This window comes from Schistocerca serialis, chromosome 3 (assembly GCF_023864345.2).
Source record: "Schistocerca serialis cubense isolate TAMUIC-IGC-003099 chromosome 3, iqSchSeri2.2, whole genome shotgun sequence".
Classification (NCBI taxonomy): Eukaryota; Metazoa; Arthropoda; class Insecta; order Orthoptera; family Acrididae; genus Schistocerca; species Schistocerca serialis.
The window spans coordinates 89,021,929-89,037,278 of NC_064640.1; the positions used below are offsets into that span (position 1 = coordinate 89,021,929).

General features: G+C 43.3%; 1 protein-coding gene across 1 annotated transcript in view; it reads right to left on the reverse strand.

The window, feature by feature from the left end:
• The window catches only part of LOC126470696 (thrombospondin type-1 domain-containing protein 1-like), a gene marked incomplete at both ends in the record, with an annotated part of 365,133 nt that overhangs the window by 70,983 nt on the left and 278,800 nt on the right, over positions 1 to 15,350 (reverse strand). The gene's annotated exons all lie outside the window — the stretch shown is intronic.

Here is a 15,350-nt window from a genome sequence, read left to right on the forward strand (position 1 = left end):
GGGTGGTAGTGATGAAGCGAACTCTGGCAACAAAATGGTACGTCACAGAGATCCTGTGTGCCCATGTGTTACACCTCATGCGACAGTACCGTGGGGCCATTTTTCGACAGAACAGTGTTAGTCCACACATGACATGTGTTGTCTGTGAGCTGTCTGGGTGATGTTGAGGTACTCCCGTGGCAACCAAGGTAACCAGATCTTGTGGGACTGTGGTAAACGGTCGGGCGTTAACTCCGTCCTTGTGCCAGTAAAAACGATACCAGGGACTAGCTGTAATAGCTGAGGGTCAGCTTGCTTCAAGAGATGATACAAGGACTCTGTTCATGTACCCAAGTCAGTGGGTTGCAGCGTCATACTTATAAATGGGCTCACACTGCAAAGTTCTTTGTAAATTTGAATCGATGTTGTAGTCACTGAAATAAAATCTGATACCCTCTCAATCTGTGACTTTCATTTTGTTTCCTTCTCTCCTTATGAATGTTTTTGACAGGCAATGTAACTTCATTACACCCTCTCCAATAACCGAGCGCGTTAACGTGCCACTTCCAAGATTCGGGGACACGGACCTGCCCTCAGTCGAATCCATCTCGCGGATTATCGACGAGGCGTGGTGAGCTGGCCAGTCTGCATGTAGTTTTCAGGCAGTTTCTCACTACCAACAAAGTAAGAACCGAGCCGCTACCCACGTCACGCTGCACTGACAGTTTGGAAACTATCTCAAATTTGAGAATGAGATTTTCTCTAGACTCTGACGGATGGAGTACACAGATTCCGTACCGGGGAAATAGTGGCGTCAGGAAGGATACCCAGTCACTAACTGCCACTAGCATTGCGAAAACCCATATAACAATGCCGACCTTGTAGAGAAACGGGGAAACAGGCAAAGAAAAAGAAAAAAGAGAAGAAGAGGAAAAAAAAGAACAGGAGGAAGAAGAGTGTAACTGCAGTACTTCATCTTTTTACCTCTGCGTATTTTGTGTATTATATCGACCACATGGGTAGACGTTAAGCTCCGCATTTCCATCCACCCTGATGCTTCTCCTATGTCCTACCAAGACCAAATGGATTCTTTCCCTGATGTTCTTGTAGTTTTACTGGCTATCACTGCCTCCGGGGGCCGGCCGGGGTGGCCGAGCGGTTCTAGGCGCTACAGTCTGGAACCGTGCGACCGCTACGGTCGCAGGTTCAAATCCTGCCTCGGGCATGGATGTGTGTGATGTCCTTAGGTTAGTTAGGTTTCAGTAGTTATAAGTCCTAGGGGACTGATGACCTCAGAAGTTAAGTCCCATAATGCACAGAGCCACTGCCTCCGGCCGAGTGAGAGACTAGAACCATTCTGAGGCCTGATGTGGAATTCATCTGTAAAGAGTGCACTACTCCCTTCATATGTGGTTCAACACTGAAGTTACTGAATTAGCCACATACGTTCTCGGCTCTTTAATACCGAAAGTGATACACACTCGCAGCCGAACACATGGTTTACAGCCTAATTGCTTTGAGAATTTGATGAATTCTTCGACGGGAAACTGCAGCTGATGAGACAGCTGTAAGTTCCGCAGAAAAAAAGAAAGTTTCATTTGACACTGTAATGTGTGTGAACCCAAGTGGTTGTTCAGTTGCCCAGTCGGTATGGGTTTTCTTCCTCGGCAAATATGGCACCTATCCATGGGACGTTTGAGAGTTGTTTCTTAAATGCATTTGCTGACTGTAGCTGACAGCAATGAATGTCTGTATAATGTTGTATGATGATGAAAGAAAGGAGAGGGTGAAACCCGATGCAGGAACACAGTCTACCCACTCGAATACCATGTCCGCAGCTCGTGGTCCGGCGGTCGCGTTCTCGCTTCCCGAGCACGGGGTTCCGGGTTCGATTCCCGGTGGGGTCAGGGATATTCACCTGCCTCGAGATGACTGGGTGTTTGTGTTGTCCTCATTATTTCATCACCATTCATGAAAGTGGCGAGTTTGGATTGAGCAAGGGTTAGGGATTTGTACGGGGGCTGATAACCGAGCAGTTGAGCGCTCCACAAACCAATCATCATCATCATCGAATACCATCAAGGGGGGCGCCGGGCTAAACGGTCCCATCTGGCAAAGTCTCATGTCCCCACTCAGTAGGACAATAAGGAGAGATTTGGAATCTAATCCAAAACAGTGGCGAAATGGCTGGTGATCAGGATATATACACCATCATCTCTCATCTTCTTGCAAGCCAAATACTGGCGCAGAAATCTTATTCCACCAGCAACATTCAAGCAGCCTACCTTCGAGTCGTGTGCCATCATACAAGCATGCATATGCGACATCGGCTATGGAGGCAGGTTGTGTCAAGTTTTTAAACTGAGATAGAAGAGAAAACTCATGTTTTTTTACCGACGACAAGGTGTAAAAATACGAATGTCACTATCACAACAAAATAAGTGATAGAGTTATGTGACGTAAATACACTGAAGCTCCAAAGAAACTGATACAGGCATGCGTATTCAATTACAGAGATATGTAAACAGGCAGGTTATCAAGAGTTAAGTGAGTTTGAAAGTGGTATTATAATCGGTGCACGAGCGATGGGACACAGCATCTCCGAAGCACCAATGAGGTGGGGATTTTTCCGTACGACCGTTTAACGAGTGTACGTTTAATATCAGGAATCCGGTAAAACATCAAATCTCCCACATCGCTGCTGCCGGAAAAAAATCCTGCAAGAACGAGACCAACGGCGACTGAAGAGAATCGTTCAACGTGACAGAAGTGCAAATCCTTACGCAAATTGCTGCAGATTTCAATTCTGGGCCATCAGCAAGTGTCAGCGTGCGAACCATTCAACGAAACATTATCGATATGGGCTTTCGAAGCCTAAGCCCCACTCGTGTACCCTTGATTAATGCACGGCACAAAGCTTTACGCATCACCTAGACCTGTCAACACCGAGATTGGACTGTTGATGACAGGAAATATGTTGCCTGGTCGGAAGAGTCTTGTTTCAAATTGTGTTGAGTGGATGGACGTGTACGGCTATGGAGACAACCTCATGAATCCATGGACCCTGTATGTCAGCAGGGGACTGTTCAAGCTGCTGGAGGCTCTGTAATGGTGTGGGGAGTGTGCAGTTGAAGTGATATGGGACCCCTGATACGTCTACATACGACTCCGACAGGTGACACGTACGTAAGCGTCCTGTCTGATCACCTGCAGCAATTCATGTCCACTGTGCAATCCGGCGGAATTGGGCAATTCCAGCAGGACAATGCGACAGCCCACACGTCCAGAATTGCTACATAGTGGCTCCAGGAACACTCTTCTGAGTTAAAACACCTCCGCTGGCCACCAGGCTCCCCAGACATGAACATTATTGAGCATATCTGGTATGCCTTGCGACGTGCTGTTCAGAAGAATCTCCACCCCCTCATATTCTTACGGATTTATCGACAGCCCTGCAAGATTCATGGTGTCAGTTCCCTCCGGCACTACTTCAGACATTAGTCGAGTCCATATCACGTCACGTTGCGGCACTTCTATATGCTCGCGAGGGCCCTAGTTGTCATTAGGAAGGTGTAACAGTTTCTTTGGCTCTTCAGAGTATAATGGTGTAACTGTCTCAATTTCCAAAATAGTACCGTAGGTCTAATTTTTGATACAGCATAAATAAATGCGTATTATAAATTAATATGAATTAACGTCAAATCATCACCTCAGTTTATATAGAAATAACTTTAAGTCGAATTGATGAGATCTCCGTAAGTTATCATCTACATCTACATCTACATATATACTCCGCTAGCCACCAGGCGGTGTGTGGCGGAGGGCACAATTCGCCCCAAAGTCATATTCCCTCCCTCTGTTCCATTCACGGATCGCGCGAGGGAAAAACGGCTGTCTGAACGCCTCAGTACTAGCTCTTATTTCCCTTATCATGTCACAGAAATTATTTACACAAAATAAACGTGTGAACAGGAGAGTAGCACATAATGTACTGAATCCTGTGTGGGTAAAAGAAAAACAAATTATCAATTTGATACAAAGGTTGACGTTCTCTCCAGTTTTCTTTGAAAGCAAGGAAATCAAGATGAGTTCAAATGGTTCAAATGGCTCTGAGCACTATGCGACTTAACTTCTGAGGTCATCAGTCGCCTAGAACTTAGAACTAATTAAACCTAACTAACTTAAGGACATCACACACATCAATGCCCGAGGCAGGATTCGAACCTGCGACCGTATCGGTCGCTCGGCTCCAACCTGTAGTGCCTAGAACCGCACGACCACTCCGACCGGCATCAAGATGAGCTATAGTGTGTAAAATATCAGCGTTAGTTCAAATGGCTCTGAGCACTATGGGACTTGACATCTGAAGTCATCAGTCTCCTAGAACTTAGAACTACTTAAACCTAACCTAACCTAAGGACATTACACACATCCATGCCCGAGGCAGGATTCGAACCTGCGACCGTAGCGGTCGCGCGGTCCCAGACTGAAGTGCCTAGAACTGCTCGGCCACAGAGGCCGGCTCAGTGTTAGTCAGAAAGGTCGACAGCCCTGGACGACGTCCACATATTAGAATTGAAAGGGGCGAAATTTGCAAGCTATCACTGAAGGAGAGGGTACTCCAGAGCAGCTCCAAAACAACGGCCGCAGCAAGAAATAAAACGCCATTCTTGGTTGACCAGATGGCTGTACGCACCATTTTCTGTTAGTTAATGCAACAATAATACTTGCTTCGGGCTAACTATTATTCTCACAAACTTGTTAAAAGTGTTCAAGAAATTTACATTGGCTTCTCCGGTAAGCAGTTCAAATTGGGAGAAGCTGTTCTTGGAAGGTAGATGGTTACCAAGAGACAATGGAAGGGACAATACCAAAACCTATTTGGGTGTTGGTGTAAAAAGACCTACCATTTGATAGTGGCAAATCACATAACAGATATTGTGTAAGGATATTTCTATTTTTAGTATAATACGCGTATTCCACCTTTCTTCCGATTGTCTCTAAGCGCTTTCTTTTCAGTGTTTCTTGAGATATCTGAATTCAATGAATGGATGAATGAATGATTGAAGGAATGCTCCTTGTTTTCGTTCACTTCTCTGAACACCTTTTGTATTTGGCACAGAATCTTCAAATATGTACTTTTAAAAGCAACTATCACATACAGCTGCAACAACGGTCGAGAAGACCTCATTAGGCAATTCGTAGATTATGAAACCAAATATTTCTTTACAAGATGTCAATGCTATGCAATGAAAATACTGTCGTCTTTACATTGAATCTGCATGATTTTTAGTTTTCTCATTAAAAATTGGTTTCAAATCACGGATGCATGTTTTTATAGTAGCAAGAGCATCCATATTTACATAAAGGTCGGAAAGCCGAGAATTATCATATCCTTACACACAATGAAGGGTTGTGAATGATCTGGGATACAGCTCGCTTATGGCAAGCTGAACGCTTGCAGCGCAGTTCTGTCAGTAAACATTTCACGACTGTTCATGGACAATAATATCTACGACCATTACTTATGTGAAAATCGCTAGTATTTGATGAACGAGTACGAGTGAACCCGCTTACCTGACATAAGCTTGTGAACCACTTACTTATTCGCATTCGCTGTAATATTTTACATATTAGCGGTATGTCACTTCTTCTTCTTCTTGTTCTACTTCAGAGCTCTTTCAATTAGAAAGTTCTAAATATGTTCTTAATCAATGTATTCAATTAGCAGTGTAAGTCATCTTGTTCCCAACAGTGACCGAAACATACTGACAGTCACCCGAAAAGCTGATGTTTATTTTCTTTGTAGCTCCGAAAGACGGAACCATGACACAGAACCTTGTAATGCCTTTCTGTCTTATATCCACCAAAGATCTAAAACTAATGCAACACTTTTTTCTGTAAGCAAGCTGGATTTATTTGGGATTCCAGTACACCGTACTATTTCATATTCTCTTGGCTACAAAACCCTATTTTTTAACAAAGCCTCCGTTCAATGTGACGGCCTCACGCCAACTTACTAGGAGGGCCTTTATGCCCGCCTGGTACCACTCTACTAGTACATGTCGGGGCCAACGTCTTGCTACGTCAATAACCTCCCCGTCATCCAGTCATCCACGTACTGCTTTCCTCGGAGTGCATCCTTCATTGGGACAAACAGATCGAAATCGGAAGGTGCGAGATCCGGGCTCTTGGGTGGATGAGGAATAACAGTCGAGTGATGTTTTATGAGCTCCTTTCGGGTGTGCAGACTTGTGTCAGGCCTTGCGTTGTCATGAATGAGAAGCTTGTTTCCATTTTTGTGACAGCGAATACGCTAAAGTCGTTTCTTCAATTTCTTGATGCAGCACATTACACTTCCGAGTTGATCGTTGCACCATGCGGGAGGACGTCAAACAGAATAACCCCTTCAGTGTCCCAGAAGAAGGTCGCCACGACTTTACAGCCTGAGGGCGCGGTTTTCAACTATTGCTTCGGAGGACAGGTGATGTGGCGTCATTCCATGGATTGCAGTTTTGGTTCAAATGGTTCAAATGGCTCTGAGCGCTATGGGACTTAACTGCTGAAGTCATCAGTCCCCTAGAACTTAGAACTACTTAAACCTAACTAACCTAAGGACAACACACACATCCATGCCCGAGGCAGGATTCGAACCTGCGACCGTAGCGGTCGCGCGGCTCCAGACTGTAGCGCCTAGAACCGCTCGGCCACTCCGGCCGGCTTGCAGTTTTATTTCTGGTTCGAAATTATGAACCATATTTCATAGCACGTGATGATGTTCGGCAGAAAATTGTCACGATCAGCCGCGTAACGCGCAAGCAATTCCGCACAGACGGTCTTTCGTTGCTCTTTCTAATTTTCCGTCAGGCAGCGAAGAAGGCAGCGGGCGCACATCTTTGGGTACCCCAATTGGTAGATGAGTGTGTCGGCACTACCAAAAGAGACGTCCAGTTGTGCAGCGAGGTGTTTGATTCTGATTCTAGGATCACCTCGAATGAGAGTGTCCGCATAACAGCGCAGGAGTCACAGCTGTGCATGGCCAGCCGGCACGTTGGAGATTGGACAGGTTTGCGTGACCTTGTTGGAATGATGACTGTTTGAATGATGACAGATGCCTCTCGCAACGACTCACATTGACAGGTCTCTGTAGACATTCTCCAAACCGCGTATGAACTCTGCGATCTCTGGTTTTCAGCCGAAAGAAACTCAATGAGAGCTCTCTGCTTGGAACGCACTTCCGTTACAGACGCCATTTTGAAGGCTACGTATAGAGACGCCATCTATCGGAACTTCATTAAAGGGGCTGGAGGGAGAATAATCCACGATGTCCCACGAAATATTACGTATTTTTTCAACCGAAACTTGTCGATAAAAAAACTGTGGCGTTACTTATTGAATGCCCCTCGTAGGTAGTTAATTAAAATATAATCTTGTTTGAGCAAGCGCAGGCATCGCCGGCAGGGTGAACAGCGGCCGTAATGAATTAAAATTGTGAAGCAGCAACAAGTCGCATATAGATTTCCGTTATTGGCATGTTTCGCTTGTCACACTCGAGCATCATCAGAACTGTGGGAAATTAAAATATGTTACACCAACATAAAATGAAACAAAATCACAGATGTAACTTACTGTCTAATAACTCACATTTAGTACCCAACGGCCACGTGTTTAATTCCGTATATCACGCTGTGTACGGCGCCGAAATCATACCATACATAAAGTGGAGTATGTTTGCTGTGTTACAGTTATCGTCAAATCTGTGGTCAGGTATTCAGGTACATTCAAAGATAAACCAGCTAGACCAAGAGATATCGTTTCTCATCTGAAGAGCCAGGGCCCTGTCGGTATACACTTTGGTCCTGATGGAATACCAAAAACAGTAACAGTGTATCATTAAACTGTAGCAAATAACCAACGCTTTCAGGGGCGTTAACGTACTTGTGTTGTACTTGCAACACCTCATTAATATCCTTATGATTAATCTAATCTATTACCTGTACTGCAGATAATTTTGGAATAGATTCAGCTGTCAGACATAGCGACGTTTTCGTCTTAAGCTTATGGTTTATTCGGGTGCAATATATGAAACGGTAAATGGTTCAAATGGCTCTGAGCACTATGGGACTTAACTGCTAAGGTCATCAGTCCCCTAGAACTTAGAACTACTTAAGCCTAACTAACCTAAGGACATCACACACATCCATGCCCGAGGCAGGATTCGAACCTGCGACCGTAGCGACCGCGCGGTTCCAGACTGTAGCGCCTTTAACCGCTTGGCCATATGAAACGGTAGGTGTTTAAGACGAACAAGATGTGTTAGAATGCAACCTTGACTGCTCCACAATTTTAATCACGTGCCGTTTGCCTGAAGAGACTATAGTGTAGCATTAATCTGCACGTCACAGCCGGCCGCAGTGGCCGAGCGGTTCTGCACGTCACAGAGGTAGCAGCAATTTTAACGACATCCGAACAAATATCATCAAACTGATGTGTTCTTAGAATGTACATTGCAGATCTAGGCTGAACAGTTCTTCTATGAAAGTAATTTATGGTTCAAATGGTTCAGATGGCTCTGAGAATTATAAGACTTAACATCTGAGGTCATCAGTCCCCTAGAACTTAGAATTACTTAAACGTAACTAACCTAAGGAGATCACACAAATCCATATCCTAGGCAGGATTCGAACCTACGACCGTAGCGGTCGCGGGGTTCCAGACTGAAGCGTCTAGAACCGCTCGGCCACAGCGGCCGGAAGTAATTTATAAAAGGTCTCTTAGAGTTCAGTAAGTGTCATGGAGTCCCACGTTTTTCTTAAGCCGCTTTGATGATGTTTCGAAACAACAGCAGTGGAACAAAGATTGGCTGTATTACTTTCAAGAGATCCATTCCAGTTTTCCAATTAGTGAACTACGGAAACTATAAAATATCTAAATCTGGGCGGATTGTCTAGGATTGGAAACCAGAACCTTTCGAATTAGATTTTGGATATGCGATACGGTATTCATTAATCTCGTGAAAACAGCGTCTAGCTATTTTCATATATAGCTGAAATACATGAACTCAGTTGCTCCCTGTTATTTGATGTCTCGTCAATAGTGAGGTAGGAGAGACCTCCACTGAACTGAGAGCGATACTGCTTTTAAGTCTCATCGAGGAATGTAAGCTAATGTAGGCAATTTACCTAACTTTTATAGAATGATATGGAACATTGACGTTTGCCCCCAATTTGGTGAATGGCAGTGAAAACAAAAAGCCAACTTTAATACATACTTAGACCAGCAGACTATATTTGGTTCAATTAGAGAAGTAAGACAGTGACATGTCGAATTCATTTCACCATTTCTATATAGAGGCCAGTCCGGTCTCGTAAACTGACATACGGCCGGGAGAGCGGTGTGCTGACCACATGCCCTTCCGTATCCGCATCCAGTGACGCCTGCGGGCTGAGGATGACACAGCGGCCGGTCAGTACCGTTGGGCTTTCATGGCCTGTTCGAGCAGATTTTATTTTATATAGAGGCCAGTGGATTTACTCGACTATTCCTAACTAATGGTTATGACTTCCTAGGGTCACTAGGTCGTGTACCCTCAAATATCGCGCTAGATGTGAGTAAGCGCTGCAGTGTGGCCACTACCTGCGGCCGTACCACACTCCCGATGTATCGTTGAGTGGCAATAGATCGTCAGTGCGCATCGAACATCATTACAGCCGTTAATCAGCGCCAGTGTAAAAGGGTGATATTAGGCTCGTATACGGGTTCCCGGGTTCGATTCCCGGCGGGTTTAGGCATTTTCTCTGCCTCGTGATGACTGGGTGTTGTGTGCTGTCCTTAGGTTAGTTAGGTTTAAGTAGTTCTAAGTTCTAGGGGACTGATGACCATAGATGTTAAGTCCCATAGTGCTCAGACCCATTTGAAACATTTTTTTAGGCTCGTATAACACAACGGAGAGCACGTCTGTTCTGTTACGTACATGCGTACATGCTGTTAGATTCACACGTGAAGTTGCTTAGACTATTAGCAAAGACCGTACTTTGGAGACGCATCGTATCTTTTTTTCTGTATACACATAAATGTTTTTTATAGTTTGACACTGGAGTATACAGGGTGAAAATTATTTAAACGGAAAAACTCTGGGAGGCTGCACGGGACAACGAAACAAATATTTTTCTCTAATGCCATATTTTTCTGCAAGGACTTTTTAAACAGGTAGAGAAAGTTTTCTCTAGATGAAAATTAATTAACCTAACGAACTCTAATGGTTTTTCCTGTGACGAGAAAAGGTAATAACAAATAAATTTTAATTCTATTTTACTAAGACACAACAACATTAACACAGCACAGTTACGTCAATTATACTACAGGTTCAAAAATTATTCCGTTGACTTGCAGACAGAGGTTACATTTGTGGGTCATATTCTGTCTAACACGGTCAAAGGTTGCAGGAGTGTCCTCAATTCCTACTGCTGCTGCTACTGCTACTATCCGGGTAACCGGATCCTCTTCCGATTCAACAACAGTTTTGTTAACCAGTCTGCACATCTCTCCTCACATAAAAATGTCCAGAACAGCCAAATCAGGCGTTCGAGTAGGCCATGGTGTAGGACAACAACCGCCAAACCAGTTTTCTGGAAATTGTCGGTTCAAGAATCGACGCACAGGACGACTGAAATGTGCCGGCGCCCCGTCATGCTACTGCTTTGTAGCGAGTGGCACGTCACCCAGCAACTCTGGCAATGCTCTGGCGAGGAAATTATAATAATTCCTGCGATTTAATAGCCTAGGTAGGAGATATGACTCAATTAAACAATTGCAATCGATGCCATCCAACACGTTCACATCGAACCGCACTTGATGAGTGCGAGTAAATGCGGCATGTGGATTACCTCGCTCAAAATACGCGAATTGTGGATGTTGAAGGCCCCATCACGCCCGAACATTGCCTCATCTGTAAACACAACAGAGGACGGAAGTGTGGGATGGGTCTGACACTGTTCCAGGTACCACTACGAAAACTGTGCTCTGAGTAGATAATCATTGGGTTCCAGGTAGTGCACATGCTGTAAGCCAAATGGATTAACAATTGCTCATGAAGGACGTTTCCTATATTCGTCTGATTGGTTTCTTATTATGCGCAATTACACGAGTTCTGAGAGCAATTACACTCTCAGCCGGCTTAAGAAATGCTCACAGGGTATTATGACACCAGAGAACAATATTTGTTTTGATGACCCGTGCAACCTCCCAGAGTTTGTCGGCTTAAATAATTTTCACACTATTTTTTGACTACAGCATCTATTATTGTTGGGAAGTGAAACCAGCTACAATACACATGGGTCCATCAGTGACATGGCCAGGAATAAGAGCTTCCTTTAGCGGGTGTTATAATTGCAGTATGATAATGTATAACATGGATACTGAATAAATGTTCAACTTTGATGCAGACCAAACAGGCCAGACCCTAGCCACAAAAGTTGAAAGAACGATTCGCGCAGCATTGGCGGGTGTAGGTTAGGATCATTGAATTTATTGTGTTAAAGTGCAATTCTGTAATTTCAGTTTTGAAGAATATTGCACTGGAACACGCGAGAGGTGTCGCGGAGATATGAAACGACGTAAATGTCTATTTTACGATGGCAGAAAGCTCGCATATATTAAGCTGAAGCTAAATGTGAAGTACTAAGTTAGTTTCTCGAATGTCTGTATGCTCTTAAAAATTTCCACAACATAAAGGCAGCAAAAAATGTCAGTATCATTACAACAAAATAACCAAACGAACAATCGTTGACTCACCCGACAGGTACTTGCATGGTACACTGCTAGGCCTCCACTCATTACGAATACAAAGTTACTTCCCAAATCACTAAACAATACATTCACGACAACCTACGGACTATAGCTGTCATTTTGCCTCATGGGAGCGTCATGGTTAGACAAATGTAAACATAAATGTTTACAAAACTTCTCCAAGTGTCAGAGGAAGTCAGCGTAGTGGATGACAATCACGAGGCTCATCCCGTAAGCTTTTAAGCCTGGTAGTTTCATTCCAACAAACAAGCTGCGTTGCAGCACTCTCCGCTTTGAAAGAAGAATCGTGTGACTCAAGAGGCACTCTTGGTATCTCAGCGCTTACCACTCACCTCTTGGAGTTCTCTTTGAGGGCCTCAATTAATGGCGCTGCGCGAGCGGGTGAGCGGTTGCAACGAAGTTTTACATGCCTTGAAATTCTTATATTTGGAATACCTGTTATTGTGTCGGTCACAATTTTTAAAACCGCATTTACCAATTTTCTATTACTTAAGTAAAGAAACGAGCTACATTACTGGATCAGCAATATATAATATAAAGAGGTCCACAGTCACGTATGGCACAGTTCCTTGCTTTTTTAAATTGAAACTTGTTCTGTACTGTTACCTTCAGCAGGTAATTAACATTAGCTTGGAAATAAAATAAAACAATACAAGAAAATTTGATCCTTAATGCAATTGGTGGGAAAATAATTTAATATATTTTGCACTATCTTCATAATTTACACGTTATGTTGCGTAATTATATACCCATGGTGTTTGTCAAAGTTTCAGAGTATCATCCCAGAACAAGGAATGCGTTTGTTTTCGATCATTTAGGGCTAACGTAACAGAGCTGCAGAATAATGATTTTTATTGAGTTAGGGCTTTCGAAATCGTGATTAATGGGTGCTTGCCATAAACTCTTTACCTTCATCGGGCAAGATTCTGGTAACTACGACATAGCTTAGTCTTTCACTACTAAACTAACATAAGAAATTTTGCAGCTTAATGGAAGCATTTCGGATGGCTTTTCTCATATTCATTTGGATAATTTCCGCTCTAGCACCAAGGTTACATCTCATTCAACATAGGCCATGTAATATGTTCACGTAAGTTTACAACTATTCCAAAGATTTAAACGCAGTGTCTGCAGCAATACGTTGGATGCGGTTGACTTAATCTTCATTATCTCGCTGTCGACGAGTCTAAAACACTCAATAAAAAAGTCCATTTTATACAGCTCGTGGAAACCAAAATTACAAGAGATTTTCTTGACCTGTCTTCATAACGTAGGGTAAAACTGTCCTCGATCCGAAGATAATTTCGGTATCGTAATGTTGTACGAGGCGTGGTCATGTTGGAGGTGATATGGCGTTGCCTTTCTCCGGCATTTAAACAAATTTGCTCGGCCAGTTACAGGGGAAACAACACTTTAAGATGGATCCAGTACCATGGATCAGCTTTGGTTTTTACGTATACAAATAATACACAGAGAAGAACGAAGCGATAAGTATAGAAAACTCAAGAAGCGACTGAGAATTAAACTTCTGTGATTTATGATCGTATTGAGAGTCTTACCTACTCACCTATCGAGTAAGTGGCTTCACAGTTTCGTGGCATCTGGAAGAAGCATGTTTCCGATCGCTCTCTGGGATACTGATTTAGGATTTTTATGGTTTCACTGCTCCACTAATGTCGAATGTCAGGACAGCTCCACGGAAAAGTTACGACCGATTTTCTGTAACATACTTGACGAATCCGAGGTTATATTGCGTTTCTAATGAATTGGTCGTCTGTGACAGTTAATATACCAGTTCCAGCTACTTCAGTCCACATGAGTTATAATGTTTTAAAGAAGTCACAATTACAGTCATCACACCAACTTACAAGCACAAATGAAGAGTCTCTGAAAAGATTTTGTTTGTTCCTGTCAAGCACTGTGCTTAGAAGAAAAAAAAATGCTCATCATTTCCAATCATGTTAACAGATTTTGGTACTTTCTCGTGATTCTCTGCAATTCTGGTATGGAGCTGATCGCTGAGATGAGCAAAATCATGATAGCGATAGCCACATATACAGATGGAGGTAGTATCGCATACACAAGGTATAAAAAGATAGTGCGTTGTGTAACCTCCCCCTCACTTACCGACCTTAATGACAGTGAAAAATGAAACCGCGTGTACCTAATGGGAGTTTTGGAAAAGCAATCGTCACCGAAGTTAACCTGTCGGTAAAGAGGGAGGAAAGGGTTACATCTAAATGAAAGGAAAAATGCAAATGAAACTGGTGGAAATTAATTTTGAAAAGGGGTAAAGTTAATAAAGAAAGTAAATGTGCGGCCGTTACGTTAACAATTAACTAGCGGTAATTAGATATTTGAGATTTGGGGGAAATCACGGTCGCCAGTCCTAAGGACAATTACTATAGTAACTGAAAAAGAAAGGTTATTACACATATAATTAACACTAGAAGCGTGGCAACTGAAGGTTGACACGTGTAGTGTGAAAACTGAAAGTTTGTCAGAAGTAATAAATTTCGCTACACCCTGACTTAATTTAGCAAAAGAATTAATAACCGGAAAATCGAAAGTTAATTTAGTGACTGATGTTAATAGTGAGCTTTCTTTCTGAAGCACATCGAAATTCAGTAAAATACGGTTAGTCTTGGACTACCTCAACAATCATTTCAAAAGCTACTTGAATCTACGCAATTTAGAAATAAGAGATTTAACTTTGAACTTGAATTAAATGATCCTGAACAATTAACAATAGTAAAATTTAGTACGTACCAAGCTGAGCTGCAGTCACAGGTAAGCTAAAATACGATAACAAAACTCGCACTCTTAATTTGTGCTTGTGTAATCTGAATATTGAAGCCAGCTCTGAGACTTTAACTGAACTTTGAAATTAAAGCAGCGAAATCTAATTATATTATTTTAATGCTGGCGTTTGAATTTCAACGACACTCGGGTTCATTTCGGAAAAGGAAGGGACCCTGCTTGGCAATGCAATTGGAACAATGAGCAACAAAGGTTCATGCTAAGTTGCTGTAATTTTGCGAGGCAAATGGAACAATTTGAAAAGCTGAGGTCTGCCATACAGTTCTGAAACTTTACGTGCTTTTAGTCTTCCTTGTTGGTTGATTGAAGGTTTGAAGCCGTCGATCGAGGAGGTGGCGACAGTCACTCATTGTCGGCCGTCGCTGTTGCAGAAGCTGGATGTTGGCGCGCCTTCTTCTCGACACGGTCACCAGGCGAAACGGGCTCTTGATGTGCGCCAGCTAATGCTTCCCGTCCGCGACACCATGTCAGAAACTATCATCGCGAGTCGAGCGCAATTACATGCTGCCAAACCCCGAAAGCGCGGCAACTCGCGGGAGCGTCACACCACCTGCTCCACTCGCTACTCCCGCCAGACTCTCACTGTTCCGCCCGCGCTCCACGCGGCAGAGTTAACACTACCAAAGATCCTACAAACTTTGATTCTTCACACGACCTATCGATGTAATCGTTCGATAGCAGTTTTCCCTAGGCAAGACCCAGCGTAAAAATACAAATACTCTTTACACAACAAACCAATTATA